At 34.5% G+C, this 5,386-nt stretch overlaps 1 long non-coding RNA gene across 2 annotated transcripts; it reads right to left on the reverse strand.

The window, feature by feature from the left end:
- Positions 1 to 1,199: 1,199 nt before the first annotated feature.
- Positions 1,200 to 5,173, reverse strand: LOC130989534 (uncharacterized). 2 transcript variants are annotated; one of them, XR_009090674.1, is made up of 4 exons: positions 5,145 to 5,173; positions 4,153 to 4,264; positions 1,756 to 1,895; positions 1,200 to 1,600 (listed from the first exon to the last, which is right to left on the reverse strand). It is a non-coding gene; the product is annotated as an uncharacterized LOC130989534 (long non-coding RNA). The 2 variants fall into 2 exon arrangements; XR_009090673.1 differs by lacking the exon at positions 5,145 to 5,173 and having other exon boundaries at positions 4,153 to 4,763.
- Positions 5,174 to 5,386: the final 213 nt, after the last annotated feature.

Raw genomic sequence — 5,386 nt, forward strand, 5'->3', positions numbered from 1 at the left:
TTGATGCAGAAATCACGTGAAAATTTTAATTAAATTCACTTAAAGCTAGGGGTGTCAATCCGAGTTTCGGATATCGGGTATATCCGGTCGAGCTGACCCTAAATCTGATCGGGTATTAAGTTGTCCGATACTCATAAAATTTTGGATGGGTCGTACCAGATATTGAGTTCTTATTGAATCAAGTATCGAGTATTCTTGATTTCCCGATTTTTTTTAAAATAATACTACTATGGGTTTAGTTTAAGGAAATTCAAATTAATAAAAAAAAAATCTTAAAATTAAATCTCTTTCGATTTATCGTTGTTCTGCGTCAATTACATGCCTTCCATGTTATATTTTGAGTTCGAAGGAGGAATCTAATGTTATTTTTACAACTTTCATATGAAAGTTCAAACCACTTTTTGTTTTTTTTTTTTTTTTTTTTTAAGTTTGAGTTATTTTTATTTATAGTGAAAAAATACACGAATTTTGAAAAAAATTGTAATTTTCACCTGAACTTTCAATTAAGCTAAAAAAATACATGAATTTATATTTTTGTTACAATTTCCACCTAAGTTTGACTTTCAATGAAATTAGAGTTTAATTGACAGTCAGAAGTTCACCTAATGTTGGTCTAACTTCTGATGGTAGGGATTATTTAGAAGCTCGGAGGAATAAAAAAGTAAAATTTAAAATATTTGACTTAATTTCGACTGCCAATTAAGCTCTTATTTCGTTGAAAGTCAAATTTAAGTGAAAATTGCAACAATAATATAAATTCATGTATTTTTTGACTTAATTGAAACTTCATGTGAAAATTGCAAAAAAAAAAATTCAAAGTTCGCATTTTTGTGCCATAATCCCTTTTATAAATTACTTTAGAGTTAATGCCATTTCTTTTATATTATTTAACGTTTGAATCATTTACAGATTACTTCAAAATTCAAATTAATTTTTTACTTATTAAAAAATCTAGACCATTTTTATAAATAATTTCAAAATTCATACTATAAGCTACAATTAACCTTTAATTTTTTAGACTGGTCCTATATTTTTTTCCCCCTATAGGTTCGTCCAATTTTGACAACTCTAATAATAAAATTGTAGGCTGTGAAAAATGGAACCACGTTTGAATTCGGTGGGACCAGCCCCATCGATTCAACCCATTGCCCTTTTTAACGCCTCTTTGATCCATTCCAACAAATTATGCCACGTTTGGGTAAGCGTTAAATTGATGTTTGATTAAGATTTTATGCTCCAAACTGCACTACATTGACAGAATGGAAATGCCAACAAACTACACATTATTTCCAAAACACACAAAAAACTTGTACCAGCAATAACTCAAACCAATCAATTGGATTCAACAATAAAAACTGCAACAAAGGCAGGGATCAAAGTTTCATCAACAGCAATCAGCAAACAAGATATTCTGATCTTCCAAACTGCCCATTTTCTGTAGACGCAATGTAAGTCGATAGGTGCATAGTAGGTGCAAAAATGATTTTTCAGAATTGTAATTAAACGCGAGAAGAGATGCAAGAATTGAAACCTCGATATTAGTGGAAAGGTAACTCTGACTGAGTGCGGATTGGATATGCAAACCAGACCAGACGGAGTCCTGTAAACCAAGTTACTATTAGTTATTAGCTTTAGATATGTTTGCCTCTAATTTCTAAATCATGTTGTGACTTCCAACTATATGATGATACTCAAAAGGAAGTCCAACGATCCATACGAATCTATATCAAAGAGCTGAAGTTTTATGAAACAAACCATTCTAAAACGCAACTAGGAACTTTTCTTTCCTTTCTTCTCTTGATCCCCCCAAGGATTGAGAGCTTCTCTCATGGCCTGAGCTTCAGGTGAACTCTCCCAAGCCCTCTTCTCTGACTCCAAAACTGCTACTTTATCGTCTGCTCAAATCCGAAAAAGCATAAATGAATATGCTAATAATCAGTAGCAGAAGAGGCTCTACCGACTACAACCAGCAAAGAAAAATGAATTGAATAGATCACAACGAGTTAGTGCTCTCACACAAATGCATTAGATACCAAGTTGACTAAGTGGAAGCGGTACAACTATAAATATGTACAACTAAAACAACTCAAAGCGTTTGCATTGGTCAATTAAAAACTCACAATACGCAGTGTTTTTCTAACCTAATAATGAAATGAAAAAATAATTCTTAAGTTCACTGCCTTATGCCAAAAGGGGTAGCCATTCCAAATTTACATAACTCATCATCCTAAGAGCTTGATCGCTATTCATAACTCATTCAAAATCCTGTTTGATGCAAAAATCAAAGTCCTTGATAAAGCAAGGGTTTTATATTTATTGTCCAAATATATAAGATTATGTGTTCCACCTAGAAGGTAAGACACGTAAATAGAAGATAGTTATACCATATAGTATTAATTTATTATCGGACTAAACTACAATAATTTTACCATCCTACCATAGTTTATAGTTTATCTGTTTATATATATTCGCATAATCTAATACATCTAAGCAAATATCCTAATATTGATGTTAGTGTAAGTTGACACACTCAGTTTGTATTTATGTAGACGTCTCTTTGGAAGTTCTCTTTCTGCTCATATGCGAGAGCTTCGTAGTTTCCTTTTGCAACAGCTGAAAACTTTCCTTTTGCGAAGGGAATGTTTTTTTGGTAAGGAGTATTCAAAACATTTTGTTTGGAAAATTTCCTGCAAGGAAATATTTGTTCGGTTGCTTGGTAACCTGTTTGGGGGGTTTCTCTAGTGCACCCTATATATATGTTGTCGAAGACTCAAGTGAAAGCTGTTGTTTCTTAGTCTTGTTTACTTAGTGTTCTCAAAAGTATTTTGCATGTTTATGAAAGATAGATACTCTCTTCTATTGTCCAATAGTTGAATTGTAATATTTTGTTACCGGAACTTGTAGAGTTTTTGTATGTTCTTTTGTTGGGATTGGGTGGTGAATGTCAGTACTCACGTCCAAGCAGAACGTAGTGCATATGTACGTGTTAGCCCAAATCACATTATGAGCTCAAGTAATACTAAGTGCTTCCGCGAAAAGACACATCAGCATGGAGCAGATACACATTCGGCACATCACAAGGATGACTTGAGAATGCAGCTAAAGGGAATATCCGACAGTTACCAGTTCGTTCCTACATCAATAAATGAGAGACATGCCTTTGTGTTTTCTTGTTCCCTACTTTACTTGTTTAGGATTTCTGGTTGTTAGATGTTTTATATAATAGGGATCAGTTTCTTTCTCTTCATAACTAATGAAACAATGTTTTACATTAATGAAAAACTATCAGAACTCTGCAACGATGCCAACGACAATGTTTTTTTTTTTTTCCCCATTATCATTACGTTTTTCATCAGCTTGTTAGCTTTCACCATTGGTGGAGTTTTCGGTAGTTACTTAGGATTTTGACTCGCTGATCATTGCAATTCCTCTTTTAACTTAACTTCAGACATAGGAAGTTTCCCCTATGCAATGCCCCTAGATGTAGGTGTGTCTACAGCTAATTGGTAACTAACTTGTGTGTTCATTTATCGCTTTATGCTTGTTTATTGTGTGGTTGTTTTCATGATATGTCACTACGAGTGTTGGGACCATTAATATTGGAATAATAGGGTATTAATATTTTTCAATTGATAAATTTTGTGATAAGAGACATAGTCAAACATATCGAGCCTTATCCCGGGCAAACGAGCCCTAAGTGAATTCACAAAAACAAGTGATCGCTCCACTTCTCTTTCAAGCTAGAATACAATACTCAATAGCACAGCTACTAAACTCCCAATCCCCAAACAAGCACTAAATTCCAATATCGTTTAATCCAATCTTCAAACTTAACTTCAATGGTGTATCAGTTGAGCAATTTCAAGTTCAAGTTTGAGCTGGAAGCATAATCAAATCAAAGGATGGGCTTGAAATTTCTCTTTTTCTTCTTGTTTTTTCCATTTTTTATATTATCCTAATTTCAGAGGTACCCAAATCATCAACACTAGACCAGAGACAAGAAAACAATAATTCCAACTTCTCCCCAACTAGACTAAAACTCATAGCACTCAAATTCATTATATCAGTTATGGGTTCTCATTATAACGGGTTAATAAACATAATCGAGAAACAAATCAAAGTAACAAATACATAGAGAAGGAGGGCTCTCACACAGAAACCGGTTTTAATCATGAAAAGCTCCATTGAACCACCAACCATCGCTGACCCAACTGCTATCTTCAAGTACCAATCCCAGAACTTCATTGCTCTCATCTCATTGTCACTACAAAAAAGGTTTAAACAATAAAATTATAAAGGTGCAGTGCTACCACAAACAACCTAATCACACTTCTCATTAGCTTAGAACGTCACTTATGCAATGATTAAAGCAAAAAGGTTATTATATAGAAATGAGCTAAATTCTGGCTATAATTTTTTTTTATCGGGCAAAGTCATGTTAAATGTTAGTAATTAGTTCCCCATCCATTCCAAGAACCACCTTATCTCTCCATTCACCAAAATCCACCTTATATCTCCAATCTCCAAATTCGCTCCCAAGAGGGATCGAACCCGGGTCACTTCACTAAAGTGAGGACCCGGTGGCCAGTGGGCTAAGCCCCCTGGTTAAATTCTGCCTATAATTAATCTCGTGCACAAACACAAAGTGGATTCACATTCCCTTAGATAAGATATATACCAATATTCTTGAACAGACCCATATATATGATATATACCGTCAAGATTTTGATCCATTTGTATCATTAGCCAAACCATCATTACTTAATTTCCTTAATTAAGTTTAACGTCACTCTCCAATAGGTGGCTGCTTTATTTTTATTTATTTTTGCTGGCTCTGTTTTCTTGATTTAAAACAATAGTAGAAATACAACAGATCTCTGTTCGATGACGAAATGCATTACCAATGAAAGAAGCAATTCACTCTAGCATTACAAACTAACTAAAATTTTCCAGCAGGAGAAGACCAAAATGTAATCAAAACCAAAATTTGGACTTCAAATGGGAAATTACAGTACAAAAAGAGCTTGATTTTCAACAGCAGCCATAAGTTCATGATTGCACCAACTTCTTCATTAGTTCTAAGAGGGCAAAACGAGCTTGAAACAAAATATAAATCGAGCTTGAAACCCAAAATTTGCATATACCTTAGGCTTTAGGCAGAGGCGGTGGTTGGTGAAGCTGAGGCGGTGGTAACCGGTGGTGGTGCCGGGGCGGCGGCTGATGCAGAGGCGGACGGCGTGGACTAATATTCTCTGGTGTGTCTGTCGCGTGAGTTTGAGAGAGCCAATTGGAATGAAGGAAGGAAGCCATGACCCTAAAATTTAATTTCAAACTTTTTTTTTTTTTTTTAAAAAATTGTCGGCAGCTCGATGGGCTGATCTACTTT

Source organism: Salvia miltiorrhiza, chromosome 6 (assembly GCF_028751815.1).
Source record: "Salvia miltiorrhiza cultivar Shanhuang (shh) chromosome 6, IMPLAD_Smil_shh, whole genome shotgun sequence".
NCBI classification, from domain to species: domain Eukaryota; kingdom Viridiplantae; phylum Streptophyta; class Magnoliopsida; order Lamiales; family Lamiaceae; genus Salvia; species Salvia miltiorrhiza.